At 47.9% G+C, this 26,532-nt stretch overlaps 1 long non-coding RNA gene across 1 annotated transcript; it reads left to right on the forward strand.

Annotated features, from left to right (window-relative positions):
• Nucleotides 1-24,494: 24,494 nt before the first annotated feature.
• On the forward strand, nucleotides 24,495-26,236 carry LOC149308477 (uncharacterized). The gene is made up of 3 exons (XR_016282203.1): nucleotides 24,495-24,611; nucleotides 25,043-25,165; nucleotides 26,172-26,236. It is a non-coding gene; the product is annotated as an uncharacterized LOC149308477 (long non-coding RNA).
• Nucleotides 26,237-26,532: the final 296 nt, after the last annotated feature.

A 26,532-nucleotide genomic window follows, 5' to 3' on the forward strand; every position in this document is an offset into this window, starting at 1 on the left:
GACCTTTTTTGCTTGGGAGAAAGGAAGAGAGGTGACTCTTAATGGGACTTGAAGGCAAACACACACATGTACCCTGATCTTGCATAATCCCAGAGGTGCCTCTTTGGAGACTGGGCAGTTTTTCCCCACTGGTCCCCAGGGAAGCCTTTCAGGTCTCTGCAAACACTTCCTCTGGTGCACACTCCCAGGGAGGGGGCCATTGCTACAAAACCCCAGATCTGCCTTTCCCAGCAGCTTTGTCAGCATTGGCAGACAGAACCTCTCCTGTGTCCCAGGGCTGGCAGAATCAGAGTCTGTCCCCTTTCTCGCATCGCAGCCACTATCATGGCCCTGAATGCTCACTCTTTTGTGTGTCTGCTCCTTACAGAGACACATGATCCACCACGTGCAGGGTTGGTTGTAGCCACGGGCCGGCTGGCAACAGGTTACCCCGGCTGCACTTCGTGCCAGGAATCAACCCATGAGTGACCATGGCAATGTGGGGCTATGGGGCTTACTACTGATGCCTGTCGTTTCCTTTCCTGGCAGATGGGGAACCACAGTGACAGCGCCCACGTGTTCCTCTCCCAGGCCTTGCAATACCTCCACCACCCCCAGGCTGAAATTAAACACGCTGCGGCAGAGTTCACAGGTAAGCCAAAAGCCGGGCGTCTCGTGAACTCTCCCCCTCCTATGCATGGTAATATTGCCTCCTTCCTCCCTCTGGGTCCTTTGGAAGACCCCTCTCTGGGAACAGAAGTGAGGCCGCGAAACGTCCCCCCATGCCTGGTGCTCCCCACAGCATTCCTGGGCATGTGGACCCTCCACAAGCCTTTGGTGTGAGTTTTTGGACTTGCCACTGGCAAGTTTCTCGGCATCATTTAGCAAAGGCTGTATTGCCAGATTGGTGTATTTCATCCCTCTGGGAACATCCTTTTGAATGGATTGCATTGGGAGGGGAGGAGCCGGACTGTTATTGACCATGGAGTTGTGCCTTTTTGGGTGTCAAATGCCATAACCAAAATCTGAATGGTTAAGTGTCTACATTTATGATGTTCTGACATGTATTAATACATAAACAACCAGAGGCATCCCTTTCTATTATATTATTATTACTCCTTTTTAAGATACATCTTTTAAAAGTCACATCAGTCACACATTTAAAATATAACAATAATTGTTGTTGTTGTTGGTATTTCTTACCCACTTCTCCCTATGGATCAAGGCAGGGAAACAGAAAAATTAACAGATAAAAAAATTAATTAAAAAATAATTTAAAAGACATCAGTTACAATACACATCAATTTAAAATGACTAATAACATATGTACATATTCAAATGATGCACATTTAAAATTCATCATTTAAAAGTCACCATTTTAAAAATCATCTGGATAGACCTGTCTCCCTTGCACCCCCTAGACACTTGGGCCAAGGAAGCTGGTGGGACAGAGAGAAGGGTGGCATGGAAGAAGACCATGCTCCAGGCAAGCTGTGCCCCATAGTTTGAATGTGGGGTAGTGTGGTAGGGGTCAGGACTGCTTGGGTGGAGATGGCGGTGGAGGAGGCATGGGAGAGAGTCCTCTGCTCTCTGCCCTTCTGCATGAGTCACAGGCAAAGTGGGACAGTCCCACGGAGCACAGGGCCTCCCCCAAAAGGACATGTGGCAGAAAGATGGGCACCGCAACTATTACCATTAGATTCAATGATATATGAGAATTAACACTCCTAAGGATTCTGTATGGTGTGGTAACAGGAGGAGGAGGAGGAGGAGGAGGAGGTCAGTGGGGAGATGGCAGCGTGAGCTACCAAGCCGGGTGACACCAACCCTAGTGACGCCAGTAGCACAGGGTCTCCCCTGAAAAGATATGTGTCTCAAAAATGGGTGCTTGCCCACCACTTCCTGCCCCATGCCACCAAAACACCCACCCTGACAAGGAACAAAGGCAGCACCAGCACTCCCGCCCCCAAGTTGCCAGGGCTCACATGCCAGCCATCGAAAGGCACAGATTCAGTGGCACATGAGACCAAAGGTTTGAGGGCATGGATTTTAATGTTATGGAATGGGGGTGGTGTACGGGGGGGGGGGGGAGAGACAATCTCTGATTGTAAAGGAATTGTTTGATGGGATGCACAGAATAAATACCGAGGTCTCAGACTGCTTTTTTCTGCTCGGGATATATACTAACATCCTGCAGTTCTGAACTATCAAAGAGCCTGGAGCAGGAGGACATAGTGTATCTTGGAAAAGGTAAGTGGGGGGGGGGGTTTGCTGGGTTTAATTTTGGGAGGGCGCAGTTCTTCTTCCCTGACCTACCGGGGCAACTGGAGGTTTTCTTTGCATGGGAGTGAGAGAGGAGAGGGAGATGCTGGCCTACTTCTCTTTCTGTGGGCACAGGAGGTGGCCGGAAATCCCAACCTGCTCCACATCCTCCATGCCTTGCAGGCGTACTAGTTTTCAGCAACATCTAACTGGGTCACCTGTGGACCTGTTTTTTACTCTAGTCTTCCAGGAATTGCACAAAGATCGCAGCCTGGGAAACTTTTCAAACATCTACGCCACGGCTCTACAAAATCTGTCTGCCACGAACAGGTGAGCAGAGCATCCTCAGTGGCAGAGTCAACCCAAGGAAAGGGAGGGAGGGAGGGCCGTGTTCCCCTGTGGGGTGTGTCCGCATGTGTGCGTGCAAAATAACAGGAGTCGATGTGGCTGGCATGGCTGCTACAGGCCGGTGGATTGAGGCTGGCCAAGATCATCATGGTGCCCCATCTTCTGCCAAGTGAAGAACAAGGGCTGGGCCTAGAGAAGTCAGTCTGAGGTCCCCATTGTGTCCTATGCTCCCTCCACAGGTTGTCAAGTGTGGAAGAGAAGGTTGAAAAGACTCCCAAGGAGGAGAAAGACAGCATGCCTGAAGGTGAGAGTCCTTTGACCCCACATTCCCCCCCATGAACCCAAGAAGGACTCCTACTGCGGGTGGAGTATCTCCTTTACCCTGCCTCCCAGGGTGTCAGCAGTGTTGGAGGGTCTTTATTGATCTGGGAAGGAGCAGCAAGGCTGCCCCTAAAGGGGGCAATTCAGAGGATGGAGACTTCCCCGCCAGGTCTCCCACTGGGGAGAACCTGTTTGCCCTGACTTTTGTCCAGACCCAAGTGCCTGTGGAGCTGAGACACAGCACACCTGCCTCTGTGCATACGTGCTTCTGTGTGTGTTTGTGCTGGAAAAGGAGGGAAGGACCAATCTCTCATCCTGCCTGTTCCTCTGCAGAGATGCAGCCGAGTGAAGCTTTGGACAGCCAGACAACCAGCTCCATCCCACCATTGGAACCACTGAACTCTCCCATGCCAGAAGATCCACCCATGCAAGAGGTAAGCTGTGAGATGTTTCTGGGCACACAAAGCCCCCAAGGAAATAACCAGCCTCTCACGCAGCAAGATACTGCTCTTGGGGGTCCCCTCTTCCTCCTCTGCCCCAGGAAAGGGTGCCTGGAGGCGCAAAGCCTGCCCCCAAGCCAACTGGTACACAGGGCGGGAGAGCAGGCCTCCAAGGGCACCATGGAGGACTGACAGATGCCAGGGGGAGCAAAGGGCAAACGGGACTTTTTTGCTTGGACTCATTGCAGGGAAAAAGGCCGAAGAACCAAGCGACCCAGAGGAAGCGTTGCTTTCCATGAGTGCTTCTGGTGCTGATGCTGCCACAGGAGGAGAGACTGATTCTGCTGCTGGAAGTGGAACAACCACTGGTTGTGAAATAGATCCTGTTCTAGAGGATCAATTGCTCTTCCTTTGGCCTAGCTTGAAGATTTGGGCCTCTTCTGATGGTTGCCTACTTGGTCCTGTCTGCCCTTTTACACTTTAGACATCAAGATTGCCATTCCTGAAAGTCTCTTTGCCCAGCAGTGCCACCCAAAGAAGGGGCAGCCCTTTCCCCAGGCCACAGCCACGAGAGAGGAGACTCTCAGCGGCCTCTGAGCAGGATGGCTCTTCCTCTGCCCAAAGTGGAAAGAAAGGGCAAGGAGGACCAACCCACTGTTGCCCTGGTCGTGCGCCTGGACAAATCCTTCCTCCATTCCTCCCCAACCAGGCTGTCCCTGGGGCTCCTTGAAAGACATTGTTTTGGGGTGGAGGAAGAGTTCCTCCTCCTCAGAGGCCACTGGGGACTTCCTTCCTTGTGGCTGTGGCCATGGGAAGGGGCTGTCCCTTGTTCAGGTGGCATTGATGGGCACAGAGACATCTGGGTATAGCAGGTCCCATTCATGTGTGTTGGTTATGAGCAGCTGGTTTTTGCCTGTGTGAGTGGATTAGTCCACTGGGGCCCAAGGCTGACTGTTTGTGTCCGATGAGCGGAGGTGATCATTGTATCTCCACTGCCAGGTAAGGTCCCCTTCCTGAGCGTCTCCTCTCAGGGAGATGGGGCTTCTGCTGAGAGGAAGTAAGTCTTGGTGGAGCTAGCATCCACTAGTTGCAGTCCCAGACCCTGGAGCTTGGTGACAGAGCTTGGCAAATAGGTTTAACTAACGGTTGTTTTGTCCGTGTGTGGTGAAAGAGGCAGTAAAAGATGAGTTTGGGGTCCTGTGGGGTTAAACCTCTCCAGACTGAGAGAGTCTTTTGGTGAGGGTCAGTTGGGGAAAAGCTGGTTTGTTCATTTGAGTTCAAGGGAGGCTTGCTTGTGTGTTCTTTAGTGTCTGTTGTTCTACTGCAATTTGGGGGCTTTTGTCTGTTGCGTCAAGGCTGATTGTTTCTGTGAGCTGCGAGGAGGTGTGATAGCACTCTGTTGGGTGTATTCCCAGGTCTCAGGGAGGCAGGGCTTCTGCTGAGAGGAAGTGAAGCAGAGACTTGGTGGACGGAGGAGCTAGCAGCTACTCTCTCTGTCTATCTGCACCTGCAGCCCCAGTCCATGGAGCTTGTGGGAGTTCTCTTCAGTGCGTTCTTAAGACTACCGAGCATGATTAAAAAGATAAATAATAATAAATAATATATATTTTTAAAATTTGTATCTCGCCTCTATCAGAGACAATCGAGGCGGCTTACATATTAAAACTCTGTACAAATCCCAGTATCCCCTTCTCTCCCTTCCCCAAAAACAGAACTAAACAATGAAACATTAAAATAATCCAACATAAGATAGTCTAATTAAAATAAATAACAAGGGATTAAGCACAGGGCAGTCGATGGGGTAAACATATTAGGTGGATTGTGTGGCCAGGATTGCTATTCGGGGAAGGCCTGCCGGAAGAGAACCATCTTTTTAAAGCTGTCTAGGGCTAGTAATAAGATGGATCTCCTCCGGCAGGGCATTCCATAGTCTGGGAACGGCAGAAGAAAAGGTCCTTTGGGTGGTTGCAGCCAATCTGGTCTTTATATGTTGCAATACTTTCCCCCAAGGACCTAAGTGTCCAGGGTGGATTGTATGGAAGGAGGCGGTCCCGTAAATAGGTTGGAGCCAAGCCATGTACGGTTTTAAAGGTCATAACCAACACCTTGTATTGCACCCGGAAACCAATAGGCAGCCAGTGGAGTGATTTTAAGACCGGTGTAATGTGCTCACTTCTAGATTTTCTCGTGACCAGCCTGGCTGCCATATTCTGCACTAGCTGAAGTTTCCGAACTAAGCACGAGGGCAGCCCCATGTAGAGCACATTGCAGAAGTCGAGTCGTGAGGTTACCAGAGTGTATACCACAGTTGCCAGGTCCCCCAGATCCAGAAACGGACGCAGCTGGCGTATCAGCCGAAGCTGATAACAAGCACTCCTGACCGTCGCATTTACCTGATTTGTCATCTGGAGCAACGAGTCAAGGAAGACCCCCAGACTGCGAACACAGTGCTTAGAGGGGAGTGTGACCCTATCCAGGACCGGTGGTTGTATCACAATACCTGGATTAGGAGCCCCTACTGTGAGTACCTCCGTTTTCTCTGGATTTAGTTTCAATTTGTTTTTCCTCATATAGTCCATTACTGCTTCGATTAGCGAGAGAGTTGCTGCAGACACCTGCTGGAACTGCTGTGCCATGCTTGTCTTCCTGTCAGAGGATACAGTTAGCTATGCCTGCTCCAAGTTGAAGTTGGTAGCCCTGTTGGAAGAGAAGGTCCAGCAGCTGGAGGCCTGGGTATGTACGCTTCAGGACATTAGGAAGCAAGAGGTTTCCTGGGCAGAGAGGAATGGACTGTCCTGGATGGGGCACACACAGGGGAATTTTCTGGAGAGGAGGACATTTTTCATACACAGGAGGTCAACACTTTCAGAAATTAGACACACTGAAGTAGCAAGACCAGGGATCTGCTTGTGAGCCTGCAGCTATAGAATTGATTTGAAGCTCTCTCCCTTATCAGTGATGTCCAGAAGATGATGACCAAAATGTGAAAGGTCTGGAAACCATGCCTTATGAGGAGCGACTGTGGTAGCTGGGTATGTTTATCCTGGAGAAGAGAAAGTTACGAGGTGAAATGCTAGCCCCGTTTATAAGGATGCCATACTGAAGATGTTTGTTTTCTGCTGTTCCAGAGAGTAGGACCCAGTGCAATGGATACAACCTACAGGAAAACAGAATCTACCTTGACATTAGGAAGAATGCCCTGATAGAAGAGCTATTCGAATGTGGAATTGTTGTCTGGGAATGTGGTGGAGTCTCCTACTTTGGAGGTTTTTAAAGAGAGGCTGAATGGCCATTTCTCAGGGGTGCGTTGAGTGTGTATTCCTGCATGGCAGGAAGTTGGACTTGGTGGCCGCTGAGGTCTCTTTCAACTCTATGATTATATGATGAGAAGAGCAGCAGGTCCAATCTTCGGGGAATATGAAGGAGACCTTGATAAAATCGGCAGAAGGAATGACCATTGCCAAGCATGGAAGGGGGTGAATGGCGGTGGTGGTGGACTCCTTTCTGAAGGGTACAGAAGCAGTGGTTTGCAGGCCTTAGAAGCTGTCTCAGGAAGTGTGTTGTCTCCCTGGGGCGAGGATCCATGATGTGACAGAGAGGCTGACAAGACTTGTCAAGCCTACTGACCATTACCCCTTCCTTTTGGTCCATGTGGGAACCAATGGTACTGCAAGGCACAGCCTTCAGAAGGGATTGTGAGGCTCTGGGTAGGAAACTAAAAAAGGTGGATGCACAGATAATCCGTTGAAGGTCCAGGAAAGGAAAGCAAAATAGAGAAGGGAATAACTGGCTCCGCAGATGATGCCACCGAGAACAATTTGGATCCCTGGACAATGGCCTGCAGTTTCAGACATGGGGACGTCTGGCAAGGGATGGGTTGCACCTCAAACCGGTTACCAGAAATGTTTGTGCCAACCGTCTCAAAAATGCGGTTGGGAGGACTTTAAACTGAGTTACAAGGGGAACAGAGACAGTATTCTGGAGGTCGCCAGTTCATCAAGAGATATCAGTCAAAGTGTTATAGAGAGAACAAGGCAAATAGTGCAAGGATCCAACAACGGGAGAGAAAACCTTTACACAGGTAGCTAAGGAGAAAGTTCTATGCTGCTTTAGTCTCTAAACTAAGGCATGGAGATAAATAAGGGGAACTTGAACTCCTAGCACAGCTCAGCAAATTCGTTATAATAGGCCTCATTGAAACCTGATGGAATTAGTCCCATGATTGGAATGTAGTAATAGAGAGGTATCACCTTTTAAAAAGAAATAGGCCAAACTAAATGTTAGGAGGAGCAGCATTATATGTCAAGGATGTGAAGAGACCCAGGACTTCAATCCTGGAAGGCAAGTGGAGAGCTCCTGGATAAAAAAAATCAGAGAGGGAAACAACAGGAATGTTATTGTGGAATTCTACTACAGACCGAGGAACGAATGATGCCTTTCTGGAACGGATGACCAAATACGGAAGGAACAATTTCAAACAGTTCCAGCGAGGAAAAAATTACAGGCCTCTAAAGTAACCAGGATGGCTATCTAAAGAACTTTCACTTGACCTTTCAAATAGAAAAGGTGGGAAATGACCAAAGAGCAATTCAGACCAATAGCTAGCATGTGTCGGGGTAAGGTCAGAAAAGCGAAAGCGCAAAATGGAGCAAAGGACGCAATAGAGGAAATGCAGCACAGAAGAAGCAGAGAAGTAGTAGAGGAATACCTGGCTACCCAAAATGAATGCAAGTCTCCAGGGCTAGATGAACTCGAGTTATTAACATTAAAAGTATTCATATTAAAAGTATGAGTTAAAAAGTCTTAAAGAACTGGCAGAAGTAACCTGGGGCCTCGCCCCTTCCTCCCCCTCTTGGTTCCTTTTCGGCTGCTTCCCATCTTCTGGCTCTTTCCGTTAGCCCGTCCACACACTCCTCTTCATCTGGTCCTTCCTCCTCTCCTCCATCAAGCCTCCCTGTCCTCCCCACCTGGTTACACTCTCCTTTTTGCCCCGCACTCACTGGATGTCCCTCCCTCAAAGCTGTGACCCTCACTCAGGTGTGCCATAGACTCTCAGGAATGGCAGATATCTTGATGCTTGGCAGATACCATCTATGTGTATTGCCTTTGGGGTGGCTTGCTTTTGCCTGTGTGTTCCTACGCTAATTTATACCCAAATATTTGTTTATGTAAATATTAAAATTACATTATTACTTACACCCCTGAGAAGTGGCTTCAAATTCCACTGTATTACCTGAGGTCGGGAATGAGGTGGGGGCGCCTATTGGAGTTGTGCTGGGGAATGGGAGGTATGGCTGGAACAGAGCGAACGAATGTTACAAAAGAAGACGGGATCACTGTTTGATAGCTATCCCGCCTTCAGTTCCCTCTGTTTCCCTGATTGGTTTGGAGAGCAGACCAACCATTCCACAGAACCTCACTCTGCTTCTCTGCAATGCCAGGTCGGTTAAGAACAAGCCTCATGTCATCCATGATCTCCTCCTGGATGAGGATGCCGACCTGGCTTGCTTTACAGAGACCTGGCTGGGAGAGGACAGCGCAGTCACTTGGGCGCAGGCCCTCCCAGCCGGGTATTCTGTCAGTGAGCAGGTGAGGGGAAGTGGGTGGGGAGGCGGAGTAGCTCTAGTTTACAAAAACAACCTCACCTTGACCAGGATACCTGTCCAGAATACAGTCCACTTCGAGTGTATGTACCTTAGCCTGAGGACCAGGGATAGTTTGGGGATTCTGCTAGTCTACCGACCACCCCGTTGTCTAGCAGACTCCCTAACCGAGCTGTTGTTGGAGTCCCCCAGACTTTTAGTTTTGGGAGACTTCAACATTCCTCTCGAGACCAGTTTAACAGGTGCGGCTCGGGAGTTCATGGAGATCGTGACAAACATGGGCCTATCCCAATTGGTCGCTGTGCCCACACATTGTGCAGGTCATACACTCGATGCGGTCTTTAGTACGGAGCAGAAAGATCCATGGGCGGAGGTTACTAGTACCTCCGCATTGTCATGGACGGATCATTTCCTGGTCAAGATGGAACTTAGAGCCTGTATCCCCCCCTCTGGGGGTGTTGGACCCATTAGAATGGTCCGCCCTTGAAGACTAATGGAACCAATCCGATTCCAGAAAGCCTTAGAGGGTTTAATGGTTGGGAATGCCGGTGATCCTGTTGATGCCTTGGTTAATGCTTGGAACACCGATCTTCCAAGGGCTATTGACATGATCGCTCCCAAGCGTCCTTGCCATTCTGCTTCACACCGTAAGCCATGGTATACACCAGAGCTTAGGAATATGAAGCGGCTTGGACAACGACTAGAGCGCAAGTGGCGGAAGACTCGACTCTTATCCGGCAGAACTCGCCATAGGAACTTTCTTTGGTCCTATCGGGAGGCAATACATGCAGCGAAGAGATCCTTCTTCTCTGCACGTATTGCGTCCGCAGAGTCTCGTCCAGCAGAGCTGTTTAGGGTGGTGAGGGAGCTGACACAGTTATCCCCTGCGCCAAATCCTTTACTTTACCCAACGACGGCCTGCTGCGATGCATTTAATAACTTCTTAGTATATAAAATCTCTCAGATAAGAGCCGACTTAGACGCCAATATTTCAACAGAAACTATAGGCGAGGTGTCCAGCGACTCCGTCGATGTATCAATGATGAGATATTGTACGAGAGGGCACATTTCAAGGAATCACACCAACCCTGTACAAAAAGGACTGCGCTATGGGATAATTTTATTTATTACCTCAGAAGTATTTTTCTTTCTAGGATTCTTCTGAGCATTCTACCACTCCAGCCTCGCCCCAACCCCAGAACTCGGCGGATCCTGACCATCAAACGGAGTTAACCCATTTGAAGTGCCCCTGCTTAACACAGCAGTACTACTGGCCTCCGGAGTAACAGTTACATGGGCCAACCACTCAATCATGGAAGGAAAACGAAAAGAGGCTATTCAGGCACTATCAATAACAATTATTCTAGGCCTATACTTTACCGCATTACAAGCAATAGAATACTATGAAGCCCCATTTACCATCTCAGACAGCGTCTACAGCACAACATTCTTTGTAGCAACAGGATTCCACGGACTACATGTTATCATTGGATCCTCATTCTTGATTGTCTGTCTAATACGACAAACACTATCACACTTCACAACAGACCACCACTTCAGCTTCGAAGCAGCAGCATGATACTGACACTTCGTAGATGTTGTCTGACTATTCCTATATGTATCAATTTATTGATGAGGCTCTTGTTCTTTTAGTATTAACCAGTACAAGTGACTTCCAATCACTAAGTCTTAATAAAACTTAAGAAAGAACAATGAACTTAACAACAATACTACTTATCTCACTTATAATCTCAACCCTACTCATCCTAATTAGCTTTTGACTGCCTCAACTCTACCCCGACACAGAAAAACTATCCCCTTATGAGTGTGGATTTGACCCCCTTGGAAGTGCCCGACTTCCATTCTCACTAAGATTTTTCCTGGTTGCAATTCTATTTCTTCTATTTGACCTTGAAATTGCCCTATTACTTCCTCTACCATGGGCCTCAAACCTAAAAACCCCAACAGAAACTATTTTACTTACAACCACCATTCTTCTACTACTAACACTAGGCCTAATCTACGAGTGATCCCAAGGAGGACTAGAATGAGCAGAATTAGACGTTAGTCTAAATAAGATAGTTGATTTCGACTCAACAGATCTAGGATATATACCTGGACGCCTACATGCTACCAATACGTTTTACACTGAACATTTATTCTAAGCATTGTGGGCCTATCAATGCACCAAACACATCTTATATCCGCCCTATTATGCATCGAGGGAATAATACTAGCCCTATTTATTATTATCACAACATTTTCTTCCACAAATAACCTCCAAACTATAGCACTTGCAACCGATCATACTACTAGCCTTAGCCTGCGAAGCAAGTGTCGGCCTGGCCCTACTAGTAGCAACCTCTCGTACGCACGGCAACGATCACCTTAAAAACAATGCTAAAAGTAATCCTACCCACATTAATACTTGCACCCACTGCAATAATAAAACCACTGTACACCTTTAATCTCTTCACAATATACTCAGCCACTTTAGCCCTAATTAGCCTAACGTTTTTAGTCAATAAACACAGAACCAACATTCTCAACCCCCCACCTAATAATTGACCCAATCTCAGCCCCGCTATTAACGCTATCATGCTGACTCCTACCGTTAATAGTACTAGCAAGCCAAAACCACCTAAAATCAGAGCCCATTCACCGAAAATGTGTGTTTCTAATAACCCTAGCCATCCTACAAACACTTAATCCTCACATTCACAGCAATAAACCTCACCTTATTTTATATTATATTTGAAGCCACCTTAGTTCCAACCCTAATTATTATTACTCGATGAGGAAACCAAGCAGAACGACTAACAGCAGGGACATACTTTTTATTTTACACCTTAGCAAGCTCCCTCCCCCTACTAGTAGTTATTCTATACTTTAATACCAAAAACTGTCACTCATCTATTATACTACTACAATTAACCCAGTCACAATTAACAACCACATGATCAAACATATTTATGTGGGCCGCCTGCCTACTAGCTTTTATAGTCAAAATGCCCCTATACGGACTCCATCTATGACTTCCAAAAGCCCATGTAGAAGCCCCAATTGCAGGATCAATAGTACTAGCCGCCATCCTCCTAAAGCTCGGAGGTTACGGCATTATGCGTATTACAATAACACTTACCCCAATAACCCCTAAGCTTTATTACCCATTTATAATCCTTGCACTATGAGGCATCGTTATGACAAGCTCTATCTGCATACGACAAACCAACCTAAAATCACTCATTGCCTATTCATCAGTCACATAGGACTAGTCATCGCAGCATGCCTAATCCAAACACCATGAAGCTTTACAGGGGCTATAATCCTAATAATTGCACACGGTCTCACGTCCTCAATACTATTCTGCCTAGCAAAAACAAACTATGAACGAACTCACACCCGAACAATAGTGCTTGCCCGCGGCTTCCAAATTATTCTTCCACTCATATCTACCTGATGGCTCCTAGCAAATTTAACTAACAAGCACTACCCCCATCAATCAACCTAATAGGAGAGCTCCTTATCATCATCTCACTATTTAACTGATCTAACCCAACAATCTTACTAACAGGACTAGGAACACTAATCACAGCAATATACTCACTCCATATATTCATTACCACGCAGCGAAACAAACTACCAACAAACATTGCCCTCACAGACCCAACCAACACACGAGAACACCTTCTAATAACACTGCACTTAGCCCCATTGATCCTCATCATTATAAAACCAGGCCTAATTTCAGGCTTAATTAACTGTTAGTGTAGTTTAACAAAAACATTAGGCAGTGGCCCTAAAAACTGAAGTTTGACCCTTCTTACAAACCAAGGGGTGTTTTGAACACCAAGAACTGCTAATTCTTACTACTGAAGTTAAAATCCTCAGACCTCTTATTTTTAAAGGATAAAAGTAATCCACTGGTCTTAGGAACCAAAAACCTTGGTGCAACTCCAAGTACATGCACACCACCCTATCCACAACCGCCATACTAACTGCTATAGTCATCCTAGCAGCTCCAATCATATTAACCACACAAAACAACCCTAATTATACAAAAACTTAAATTAGCACTACAAACAACATGCCTAATCACTACTATTCCAGCAATACTGTTCATCAACTATGGAGAAGAGTCGACACTGACTTCTCCCTACTACTAATTAGTAATTTTAACATCAAAATCAGCTTTATTATAGACAACTATCGGATTTACATTTCCACCTTGCTTGCAAATGGACTCCTCTCACATAATGGCTGCTGTGTGGAAAACCAAGGCTCCAGATGCATCTGTTTTCCTGATTTCCTGAGCTGCCTTGCTGTCTGTCCCTGGTAGAGATTTCTTCAAGGGATACACAAATGCACACTTCCCTGGCCCAGCCTCTCTCCTCCTCTTTGCAGCCTGGCAAATGTGAGAAGAGAGAGAGAGAGAGAAAGTGTTTTGGACGTCCTCCTGGACAGGAGGAATAAATGGAGGACCTGACTTCCTGGAGAAATGAAGAATGGGAGAAGACTATACAGTAGTATATCTTCAAAAAAATGGGGGGGGGATTAGCATTTTAGGAACAGAATTAGATTAGGGAACAAGATAATGAATGAAAGAATGTGATATACTCTAGTGATGATTTGTGTAAGACTCTACAAAAATGGAAGGGTATATGTTCCTTCCTCCCCTTTAACCAAGACTCCAGTGCTTCGCAGTTCTCCAAATGAGGCTTGACCCATACAGTCTGCAGTTCAGCACTTTAGGAGCAATTACATTTTTGCATTTCCATTTACTGTATTGAGGGCTGATAATGATTGGAGTTGAACCGTTTCTGGAAGGCCACAAGTTTCCCTACCTCTTCCCTAGCTTCTACCCATTCTCCACTTTGATTTTAGAGAAGGGTCTATATGGCCTCTGGGTTTATTTTTGGGTCAGGGGTGTAGCAAGATTGACAGAGTGGGCAGAAGCATCATGGTTAGGAGGGGAGAAAAACCTGAGCAAGTTACCTTTTCTGGGCTGCAACTCCCAAAATCTATCGGCCAGCGTTCACTCTTGGACATTCTGGAACTTGTAGTCTGAAGCCTAACTATCTCAAGATGTGGAAGGCCCTATTACATTTTGAAATACGTAAAACCATGCATGGTATGATTACCAAAGTTGCCTTTCCATTACATAAGCCCCTTAAGTTTACAGTTTCAAAATGAGTCCCTATACTACTGATGGGATTATCGTAGCTGCATGTCTTCCATACATAGCAAGGATAGACAACCGTGGCCTGTCAAAAGGTGGGCAATTTTCAGCCCTGGGAGACCCCAGATGGCAAAAATGTCCTTTAAAAAAACCTGGAAGTTTTTAAAGGCCCACTTCTAGTTTGGAAAACAGGTTTTTAAATAAAAGGTTATGCAATGCAGGGAAGTGACAATGGATTTCTAAAAGTGAATTGCTTCTGCCTTTCAACAGTCCTGATGTTGGTAGGAATGGCCCTAGTTAATCCTCTGCAGTCCCACTTTCTTGACCACTTTTAAAACGTTCCTCTTTCCACCTCTTACTTCCCCTCCTTTATCCCTTGAAGGGGTGCCATATTGAGGAGGGAGAAAGCTTGTTTTCTGCTGCTCCAGAGACTAGGACCCAGAGCAATGGATACAAGCTCCAGGAAAAGAGATTCCAGCTCAACATCCGGAGGAACTTCCTGACAGTGGAACAGGCTCCTTCCTCGGAGTGTAGTGGACTCTCCTTCTCTCAGGGATGCTTTGATTGAGATTTCCTGCATGGCAGAATGGGGTTGGACTGGATCAAAGCCCTTGCGGTCCCTTTATGATTCTATGATCCTTGGCTTATTTTAATTGTGGCAAACCGATTTGAAAGTGCAAAATTAGTTTATACTCCATTAACTTGGTGAGAGGGAGAGGAGTGGAGAAAAGAAGGGGAGGGGGTCATCTACAAGCCAACATGGCCCTTAGGAATTTTTGTCTTGGTAGTCCAAAAACCCCAAAAGCTCAAACATTTCCTAAAGCTTACAAAAACTAACAATCGCCTAAAAATCACTGCTTCTGTACCCCTCAGCAAGGAGTCCCCCATTACGACCACACGCCTCCTCCGAGGCTTAGCAGCGACTGTTCCCTCGGGTAAGACTCTCAGGCTTGCCTGCTCTGTTCCTGAAGTCTGTCCATGCTGCTCTTCTCCGTCCTCCTTGATAAGGGAAAGAGCTTCAAATCGATTCTCTAGCTGCAAGCTCCCAGAACCATCCCTTCTTGGCCTACTTCTCTGTGTGACATTCCTCCCGCTGTCCGCCTCCTGTGTATGGGAAGTCACCTCCTCCGCCGCAGCATTTTTCCAGGTGAGGCCTGACTAAAGCGGGATGGAGTCATTTCACATCCCTTGCAAACCCTTGTTCAGCACCTGCACATGACACTGGAACATGCCCAGAGCTCTCCACCCAGAAATTGACCTCCAAGTCCTCCACATTGACCCCCAAATTACCATCCACAAAAGAAAGCCATCTTCTCTCACGGAAGTTGTAAGATAAATGGCAGTTAGCCTTTGTAGAATGTTGACTTGTCACCTATGGCAGCAATGATAGAATCATGGAATGATAGAATCATCAACCAATGGGGAAATGGCCAGTGGAGCACATGGCAGATGTGGGAATGGAGAGTGGTTACAAAGGAGGAAGGGAGGTCTGGCTGGCAGAAGAACGGCAGTCCTGTCCAGCTGAGACCCTTCTCCATTCGCAGGTTCTACCACGCAGCCACACTGGACCCTTCTTCTCCATTTTGGGTTCATTCTTGGGAGGGTATCATCCCCAGAGAAGGTCCACCAACCTCCACTGGCCCTTGAGCCATCCTTTCATAAAGATTGGGTTGCTGACAGAATATTTTCATCCCATTTCTCTCTGCATTATTTTACTCTCTCCCACTGTTGGGTGATAAGTCTCAGCTTCAGATGCTTCTCCTACTATTGACACCAGAGACGTTTCTGTTAGGGATGGGAGAGGAAAAATGGGGGTCGGGGGGAAACACCACGGAAAGTTAATGTTCTACTTACTAAAAGATGCTAGAATAGACTGCCATGTCTGGGGCAGGGAATGGAGAAGACAGCCCAGGCATGTCTGGAGAGTCCCTGGTTGCCCCTCGCAAACGCTCCATTCGTTCCTCCAGCCTGGAGGATGAAGAGACCAGCCACCCCAGGGACAAAAGGGCCAGGTCGGAGGAGGGAGAACCCTCGTCTCCGCACCAAGCAGAGCCCCACCGTGCGCTTCTCTCCCGGGATTGGGACCAAGCAACGGATCGTATAAAGGAGGATGCAGGCATGAATAACATCCCTGCACAGCCAGGCCCTTCCCTACAGCCTCTGCCTCCAGAGCTTACCACCCTTATTGCCTCCCTTATTTCTATGCAGGCAGAAGCTTTAGCAGGCCATTCACAGGGGACCTTGGTCGCTCCTCCACCATCAGACCCCCTTTCTTCCCATCAGGAAGACCCCTCCCGTCCCCGCTTGCCAACGGTTCTAGGGGCCCCCTTCAAGAGTGCTTAAGAGTGCTCCTTCCAAACACTGGGCAAACATCTAAAGCCAAAAAGGCCAAATCAATCCTACTGTCCCACTCCTCCCTTGAGGAGGATGAGGCAGATATTGTTGGCTCCCTTCCTACTCCAGGAGAGGAATGTGAATGATCCTTACATGAGCTATCTGATGAAGCCCAAGAGGATGACTCCTTTTCACCAGCATCATCTGCTAGACTGTTTGTTCCTGATGATTTCCAAATACTGCTCAAAAAAGCCATCAGAGCCTTAGAGCTATCTGAACCTACACCTGCCCCTCGACCACAAGACACTGACCTTCCACAGGGAAAAGGAGAATCTTTCCCTAAGCCAGGTCCCTCTACCCCTGAAGTTCCTTTTACATCAGAATTCATGAAGGTGGTAAGAGAAGAATGGTCAAAGCCAGCCACTGCTAGGCCCAGTCCACAAGCTTTTAAAAAGTATTATAACTTACCTCAACATGTGATGTCCAAACTTCAGGTCCCAGTTGTAGATGCTCCTGTGTCTCAGCTAGTTTCGTCTGCCATTTATTCTAAAGATGGTGACGAGGTTTTAAAAATCCCTGAAGACAAGAGGGCAGATTCATCACTTAGAAAATCTTTTGAAGCATCATCACTGGCCATTAGAGCCTCTTCAGCAATTTCAATTCTTTCTAGAGCAGCCTTCATATGGGCCAAAGATATCATTCAAGATATACCCAGAGGCAATATCAAACTCCGACATGGAATAAATAACTACTCAAGGTTCTCGCCTTCTCAACAGATGCGTCTCTATATGTTATCCAACTGAGTGCCAGGGCTCAAGCTGCGTCCATACCTGTTAGGAGACAGTTATGGTTAAAGAACTGGCTAGTGGACGCCAAGTCTAAACAAAACCTGACCATGGCTCCCTTTAGCGGACAAAAGCTATTTGGTGATGCCCTCGACCCTGTCCTCATCAAAACTAAGGACAAGAAAAAGGCTCTCCCATCTTTACTAAAGAGTCAAGACGATAGACGGTCATCTCGCCAAGGCCAAAGTTCCTTTCGCCCATTCAAGAACAATTCCTCCTCCTTTCGATCCCGGGACACCAGATCCAACAAGTCTCAATGGTACGACCACAAGCCATATGGACGCCAACAGTCACACAACCGAGGATTCGGAAAACCCAATAACTACAACAACCAAGGCTCTGGATCCGCTCCCTCCAAGCTCAACCCCAACTCCACAAGGCCATGACTGGCCGACACACAAAATGGGTGGTCGGCTTCTTCATTTCTCACACATATGGGAGACATCCACATCGGACAAGTGGGTCCTCTCAACCATACAACAGGGATATTTAATAGACTTCCAAAGGCCGCCCCGCGACCACTTTGTCCCATCACCCAGATCAACTCGACCCAACAAATACCAGCTGATGCTACAGGCTATACAACACTTACTAGAGATAGGAGCAATAGAACCCGTGCCCTCTTCAGATACCTTCAAGGGTTGTTATTCAGTACTATTCATAGTCCTCACAAAAGATGGATCTTGGAGAGAAGTCCTCGATCTCAAATGAGTAAACAAGTTTGTCAACAAACGAGGATTCCGCATGGAGACCCTCAAATCCATCCTGGAGACACTAAAATCCTGCGACTATCTGGTTTCGCTATATCTTACGGAGGCTTATTTGCATATTCCGGTTCACCCATCTCATCGTTGATTCCTACGTTTTTGCTACCATCATTCACACTTCCAGTAGAAGGCACTCCCGTTCGGCCTATCGTCAGCACCATGAGTGTTTACAAAGATCATGATAGCCCTGGTGGCTCAATGGAGACTCTCCGGAATACACGTCCATCCCTACCTGGACAATTTACTACTACACTCCACCTCTTACGAACAAGCCAAACATCATACACAACAGCTTCTAGTCTCGTTAGCTCAACATGGTTTTCAGGTAAATCATGGGAAGAGCCACCTACAACCATCTCAACAGATTATTCACCTGGGAGCTGTCATAGACACCAATCAGGGAAAGGTCTTCCTAACCCCAGAAAGAATCCGGTCAATCCAACAGTCCATCAGATTGACTCTACGATCTCACTCGACAAATCTCCTTCTCCTGGCAAGGATTCAGGGACTAATGATCGCTGCCATAGACTGTGTTCCTTGGGCTCGTCTTCACTCAAGGGAGCTCCAATGGTTCTTACTTCCATTTCAGAGACACATCATGTTCAAAATCAACAAAAAACTGATACTTCCAACCACAGTCAGACATTCATTCCAGTGGTGGATGTCCAACAATCTTTCAAGAGGCCGGATGCTCTGGCCCCCTCAGGAGCTCCAACTGACAACAGACGCCAGCCTGAGGGGCTGGGGAGCGACAATGGACAACATATTCGCTCAGGTAAAATGGAATACCCAAGAACAAGCTCACAGCATAAACTACCTAGAAATCAGAGCCATACGAATGGCACTGATGGCCTTTGCTCCACAGATAAAGGACAATCCAATCCTGGTCAGGACAGACAACATGTTGGCAAAATCACACATAAACCGACAAGGGGGAACAAGGTCACTCTCCCTATTGAGAGAATCCCAATTACTGCTTCAATGGTCAGAAAGACATCTTCTGTCCATAAGAGCAGAACACATAAAGGGCACTCTGAACACAAGGGCCGACTGGCTCTGCAGACAAGACATAGACCAGAATGGAGTCTTCATCCACAGGTATTCAGGTGGATAACACTCAGGCTCGGAACACCATTGATAGACCTATTCGCATCCCCAATAAATAATCAGGTGCCATGCTTCTACTCCTGGTTCCAAACCCAGGGGGCAGAACAGATAGACGCTCTCAATGTTCTGTGGCCGAGGGAAATCCTATACGCCTTTCCACCAACATCCATGATCAACAGGTGTCTAAAAAAGGCAAGAAAAGAAAATACAACCTTGATCCTAATAGCACCACATTGGCCAAGAAGGCCCTGGTTCTCTGAACTCATAGCCATGTCACATAGAGTCCTCCAACTTCCGATCCGTCCAGAGACTCCAGACCTTCTATCACAAGGTCAATTTTATCATCCAGATCCTCAATGGCTCAATCTTCATGTGTGGAAATTGAACGCCAGAACATGATACAGGATGGCCTTCCAGCAGAGGTGGCAGAGACAATCATAAAGGCTAGGCGGCCCTCCACCACAAGGATATATGAATATTCCTATAAAGCCTTTGCCCGATGGTGTAAGGTCAAAAAGATGCCATCTATCTTACCGACGGTCAATTCCCTGTTGTTATACCTTCAGGATGGACTAAACAAGGGCCTCAAACCAAACACCCTAAAACGACAGGTTTCTGCCATAACCTCAGTCCTACCTCAAAAACAATCGTCCAAGCTCTCTAACAACTTCTACGTCAGAAGGTTTTTGAGGGCCGCCTCCCTCATCAGACCTCCCATGGTTCATCATTATCCCAATTGGGATCTCCACACAGTCCTGTCAGCGCTCACCAAACCTCCGTTTGAACCTCTAAAATCTACAGATATAAAACATCTCACTTGGAAGGTCCTATTCCTCATCGCCATCACATCTGCAAAAAGAGTGTCAGAAATAGGAGCGCTATCCACTCGTCAAGAGCTGTGTGTTTTCAGAGAGGACTCGGTACTCTTACGATTAGATCCCTCCTTTATCACCAAGGTTAACTCCGTATTCCACAGGACTCAAGACATCATATTACCCTCCTTTTGTCCTCACCCTAAAAAAGATTTAGAAAGGACATGGCATACACTCGACGTTCGAAGAGCTCTAATGATATACATAAAGAGGACACAAGACTTTCGTATGTCCGATAGTCTCTTTGTTAATTTCCACAAAAATTCAAGAGGAAAAAGGCTTCTATCTCCACCCTATCGAGATGGATTCGATCCTGTATCTCAACATGCCACTCCTTATCAGGTTCCTCTCCGACAGGTCCAGTTTATGCCCACTCTGCAAGGAGCGCTTCGACTTCAGCTGCTTTATCCACAAATGCTTCACTAGCTGAAATATGTAGGGCAGCCACTTGGTCGTCGACATCCACATTTGTTCGACACTATAGATTAGATTCCTTCCAGTCTTCTGAAGCTGCATTTGGGAGAAGGGTACTACAGGCTGTAGTTTCCCGTTAGCCAGGAGTTATTGCCCACCCTGAAATAGGGAGCTTTAGTATATCCCGTTCACAGGATGGTCCCGCCTTCTATCGCTGGAAAAATGTACATTGACTCACCTTCGTGAGATGTTGCTTTTAGCGAAAGAAGGCAGGAACATCCTTCCCTCCCTTAGACTGGTACATATCTCCTGGCACTTAACTTCTCACCCTGTTATTCTCTTAACTGTTCTTTATATTATCCAGATTCTGCAGTGTTGGCCATGTTGGGCGCTGCCATGTTATATTGTTATAGTTTTGATATAGTTCACCAAGCTATTTTATCAGCTGAGGCTTCCAAAGGGGGTTGGCTCCCTGTAGCGGTGGCCACAGGCAATTTCTTTTAGCATATCCTGCCTGACAGAGCGAGAGAAGGAAAGCCAAACCCGTTCACAGGATGTTCCCGCCTTCTATCGCTGAAAACCAACATCTCACGAAGGTGAGTCAATGTACATATTTCTGCCCCAGAGCTATCTTACCTTGCCCATCACGTCACAGTATGGCACAGTGGGGCATGGGAGACGGAGGGACATCCGGTGGCGAACCTCTGCCTGGCCTTGGAAATGTGGAGGGCGTCTCTCCACCCATTGGCTTGCCTGCCATGTTGGAGCAGCATCTGTTGGATGGAAATCAACCACAGGCATCCAGTCAACCCTTGGGGTCCACATCACCACTGTCTCTTTGCATCAGGCGGCCCTTCCTCTCATTCTCCCCAGGTCTCCCTCTACGAATACTATGGGTCCATCCTCCGTGCCTCAAATGACTCTCAGCTCGTCCAGGAACATCTCCATACCATCCTGTCCTTGGCTTACAAGGGGCCTTTGGAAGTAAAGGTGCGTCAACACGGCCATGTTTCTCTAGGATGAGGAGTTGAGGCTGTTCCTCTTGACTGCCAAAGCCACCCCTTCCCCATCTGGGCCCTCAGAGTGGGGTTCAGAGGAGGAGGAGAAAGAGGGCTCTCGGGGATAATGGGGCCTGGAATCATGAGCTGGGAGGGGGTCTGTGGGAACAGAGCAAGCGGAAAGACCCAGAGGAGAGGAGCTGGACATCTTCCAGGGAGTCCCAGGTTCTAGGAGGGGTACATGGTAAAGGGGGTCGATAGGGATGTCTTTATATCTGTCTGTCTGCCTCTCTCTCTCTCTCTCTCTCTCTCTCTGTACTTTGTGGTACTATGTCCAAAGCACCTTTCAAGAAATGGAGGAGGCTTGAACGAGAGAGGGGTTGTTTTTTTTCCCTTGCTCCAGACCCAGCAGGGAGTCATGTGGTATCAAAATGACCAACAACTCCACCTGTCAGTGGTATCTTCATGGGCCAGAGTCCCTTTGCCAGGCACATGGTGTGAATGGAGACATCTTCAAGGAGACAGGGAGACCCCACATTCTCCTGCTTGCCTCTGCTTCAGTCAAGAAGTCGTGATGCCTTTGGCAGAGAATGACAGATCATAGAATCCAAGAGTCCGAAAAGAGCCCTATTCAGTCCAACTCCATTTTGCCATGCAGAACAGACAGTCCAAGCCTTGCCTGGGAAGATGGCCATCCAGCTTTGGTTAAAAACCTCCAAGGAAGGAGAAACCACCACTCTCCAATCCAGCAGCGTCTTCCACTTCCAAAGGAGCAGCATCTCCTTTGTTGGAAGAGACCCCAAAGGCCATCCAGTCTAACCCTCCTGGCCCTGGATGGTGTTCATTTGCCCAGATTGAGTCTTGATTTTGGTGTTCTTCAGGACTGGTAGCCAGACGTTGCTTACTTTCAGTGTTTCTTCTCTCCTGTTGAAGTTGTCCAGGTGTTTGTGGTTTTCAATGGCCTCTCTATGCATTCTGACCTGGGAGTTGTTGGCATGGTCCAGAATTTCAGTGTTTCCAAATAGCATTCTGTGCCCAGGTTGGTTTATGATGTGTTCTGCTGCTGCCGATGGCTCAGTCTGCAGTGTCTCTCATATTCTTGGATTTGTGTTTGGATGCTGCCTTTAGTAGTCCCTATATAGACCTGCCCACAGCTGGCTCTGAAGATGCCAGCCACAGATGCAGGTGAAATATCAGGACTAAATTCTTCCAAAACACAGCCACACAGCCCAGAAAACCCACTGAAAACTACAGACACCGGCCATGAAAGCCTTCGGTTTCACAGTTCTGCTTTTTCTCTGTCCAAAGGAGTTCCTTCCATTCTTTTCTTTTCAAGGGTGAGATGATCCAGATGAGATGTTACTGGAGGGAGAGGCTGTCCCATCCCTAGGTGAAAGATGTGGGTCCCTTTCTCCAAATGGGGATCATGCCCTTGACCTTTAACCAGAGGGAAACAGAGTCGAGCCTCACGTCTCATTTGCCTGGTTCTTCCTAGGGGATAGCGTCTGCTCTTGGACTTGCAGCCACTCGGCACCTTCAAGATGTTCTCAAAGTATTGGAGGACTTCAGTGAGAAAGCACTGGAGAACAAGGAGGACGACATCCAGGTATGATTTTGGAAATGCATCCTTCCCTCCCTCTGAAGCAATCACTTTGCTGGATTTGCTTCTCAGGTCCTCTTCTTCTCACCTCCATCACCTTAACTCCTAGACATTGCCTTTCTCTTGTTTTGGAGAGCAGAGGAGAAGGTGACCTGGGAACAGTGTTGGAGGGGCTCTCCTTTATTGTTTCACTTTTTCTTTTCACTTTCTTCCTTAAGGGGCTTGTGGGGACTTTTGCTCAGAGGAAGTGAGTCAGAGACTTGCCTCCGGAAGGAGCTAGTAGCCAGGAGCTCTCTAGACAACTATAGACCCAGTTAAGCTGAATTAAAGGGGACAGAAACAACAGGGATGTTATTGTGGGAGTCTACTCCAGACCCCCAAGTCAGATGGAGGAATTGGATGATGCCTTTCTAGAACACATGACCATACACTTAGAAAGGAGAGATGTAGTAGTGATGGGTGACTTCAACTATCCTGATATTTGCTGGAAGTCTAACTCAGCAAAATCCTCAAGGTCTAGCAAATTCTTCACTTGCCTCAAAGACAATTTCATGGTCCAAAAGGTGGAAGAGGCAACAAGGGGGTCAGCTGTTTTAGATCTGATCCTAACCAAAAGGGATGACTTGGTTAATGGGGTGCAAGTGGTGGGATCCTTAGTGGGAGTGACCATGTTCTCCTGGAGTTTGTAATACGGTAGAAAGGAAAAGCCAAGCATAGACAGACACGCATTCCAGACTTTAGGAGACCGGAGTTCAGGAAACTTAGAGAAGTATTGAGGATGATCCCGTGGTCAGGAATACTAAAGGAGAAGTGAATTCAAGATGGATGGGAGTTTCTCAAAAGGGAGATACTGAAGGCACAATTTCAAACAGTTCCAGTGAGGAAGAAAAATGAGAGGCGTCTCAAGAAACCAGGATGGATGACTAAGGAACTTTCAATTGAGCTAAGTTTTAAACAGAACATGTATAAGAAATGGAAAATTGGGGAAATCACCAAAGGGGAATTCAAAGAAATAGCAGGCATGTGTAGGGGCTAAGTCAGAAAAGCTAAAGTGCAGAATGAACTCAGGCTTGCTAGAGAGGTTAAGAGCAATAAAAAGGGCTTAGCAAAAGGAAGAAGAAGGAAATGGCAGGGCCACTGTGCGGAGAAGATGGCAAAATGCTAATAATAGGGGACAGAGAGAAGGCAGAACTACTCAACACCTTCTTTGCCTCAGTCTTCTCAGAAAAGGCAAAGGGTGCTCAACCTTAAGATAATGGAGCAGAGGACAAGATAGGGGAAATGCAGCACAGAATAAGTCAAGAGATAGTAGTACAGGAATGAGTAGGCAGCATCAAGCTACAAACAGAGGAATAGGCCTCAATGCCTTGTTGGCTCCTGCAGGCTCTCAGCTACATGGTCTGTCTTTTCCCACAGGGCCTACTATTGGGCACGCTACTCTTTTGTTATGGGCATGTGGCCCTGAGTATCGGAGAACAGGTGCTGCCAGTGACAGATGCAATCGCGTCCAAAATGATTACAGTCCTCGGGGCCAGTCCACTGGTATGTTCAGCCTTTGGGCCTTTGCCCTGAGGGACCCCTGTAGTTGAGCCCCAGACCTTCCTTGCTCCCAAAGAGGACCCATGCCCTTAGCTTGTGGAGGTCATCCCTAAAGCTGCCAGGGTTTATCTCTTTCTCAGAGGGAACAAGAGGGGTGTATATGGGTAGACTTTGGAAAGACAAAAGGCTTGGCTGGAATACTTTTGCCTCCCGGTGTGAACCTTGAGCATGAGGGGCTCCCTCCCCACCGCCCCTCCGTCCCCAGTCCCACCGGGATTTACTCTGGCCAGTATTTTTTAAGCTAGCCTTGGCTACTGTTAATGAGAGACAGCTGACCCCAGGCAGGTCCAGGGAAATAGGCGGTTGAGGAAGAGCTGGGTCCGGGGCACGGGAGTTGTTCTCACGACTCTTTCTCTCCTCTGGGTTGGGTTTAGGACAAGAACCTGAAGAGGACCTTCCTGGTGGTTGTCCTGATGCTTCTGGAGGCTATTGTTGTCACAGGCAAAGCCCAAAGCCTTGAGCTGCTCATGAAAGGGCCGCTGGTGGATTGCCTGACTGTAAGTTGTCTCTGCTTGTGCTGGGCATACAGGGGGGACTGGAGAGGAGAGGTTCAAGTGGCAGGCTGTCCGGCTGGGATCGGGTGACCAAGGGTTGGCATCAAGGAGGCGGGGAGAGCTGGCCATTCCCATCGCTTGGCCAAACAAGCTCAGCCACAGCTCCTCCAGAGTATCTTGGATGGTCTCTGAGCCAGCTCATAGGGCCGAAGGGTGGGCAGGTGGGTAGGTTTATGAAAGGAAAGGCTTCCAAGGCTACCCCTTGTGAGGCTGACTCCCCCTTAGGCTGCCTTCCAGGGTAAAGCACTTTTTAGGCCAAGAGAGAACTAGAAAGCCCTCCTTGGGAGCCATCAGAGTAGGGCAATGGAACCCCTTCCAGCACAAATGTGCCCACGGGAGAAGGGACTTTGCTTTTCCACCCACCTCCAGCGTCTCTCTGTCCGTGGCCCAGGTGTCTTTTCTCTGAGAAAATCCCTGACCAACCTGAGGCAGTGGCAGGCAGGCAGGAAGGAAGGAAAGACAGACGGACAGACAGATGGACCTTGGGGGGTAAAGGGGGCAACTATGATGCCCCCCGCCACCTGGCCTTCAAACAGTCCTTTTGGCCCATCTTTCACAAGCTCAGCTCTGCTGCTAATACTAAACTACAGACCCCTTGCCCACTTTTGGGTCTGAGGGCGGGAAGGAAGTGCATGTCCTCAGAAGCAGAATCTCCTTAAGAGACAGGAAGGAAGGAAGGAAGGAAGGAAGGAAGGAAGGAAGGAAGGAAGGAAGGAGCAGTGCCTATCTTGGAGGCCATGTAGTCTGCCAGTGAGGTGCATACAGATGGACATTGAGGGGGATGGGGGAGCCCGTTCTTCCTTTGTAGGGAACCTTCCAGCACCTGCCACTTAGAGGCTGGTGGGAGCACCTGCCCAGCCTCACCTGGCACCAGGGTGCCCATGGCAGGTACAAGATGGTGCCCCATGGGCCCTGCTCACGTCTCCTCTGTTTCTGTGTTGCCTGGCAGTTTGCTCTAGAAGAAGAGCCCAGCTGCACACTGGATGACAGGATGTGCCAGGACGCAATGCTCATCATGACAGAGCTCAGATACTGCGCATGATGGGGGTTGCCGGGAGGGATGCAAAAAGGCCCGCTCTGGATGGGTGGGATCCTCTTGGGGAGAGATCAGTTGGGGCTTCTTCCTGGAGTCCTGCACACACGCTCCGCACAACAGGCAGCCGGAGCCAAGGATTATAAGCATCCCAAAGCGGGGAGCACAGCCATATTTCCCCAACTCCCCCGAGGCACAGGAGGGCAAGATAAACAGGGGGCCAGGAGAACAAGAACAGTTTATCCTGAAGGGACTCTGGAGAGGGAAGTCCTAAAGC

The sequence above is a fragment of the Sceloporus occidentalis genome, unplaced genomic scaffold (genome assembly GCF_023333645.1).
Source record: "Sceloporus occidentalis isolate IW3139 unplaced genomic scaffold, rSceOcc1.0.p SCAF_8, whole genome shotgun sequence".
In the NCBI taxonomy this organism is placed as follows: Eukaryota; Metazoa; Chordata; class Lepidosauria; order Squamata; family Phrynosomatidae; genus Sceloporus; species Sceloporus occidentalis.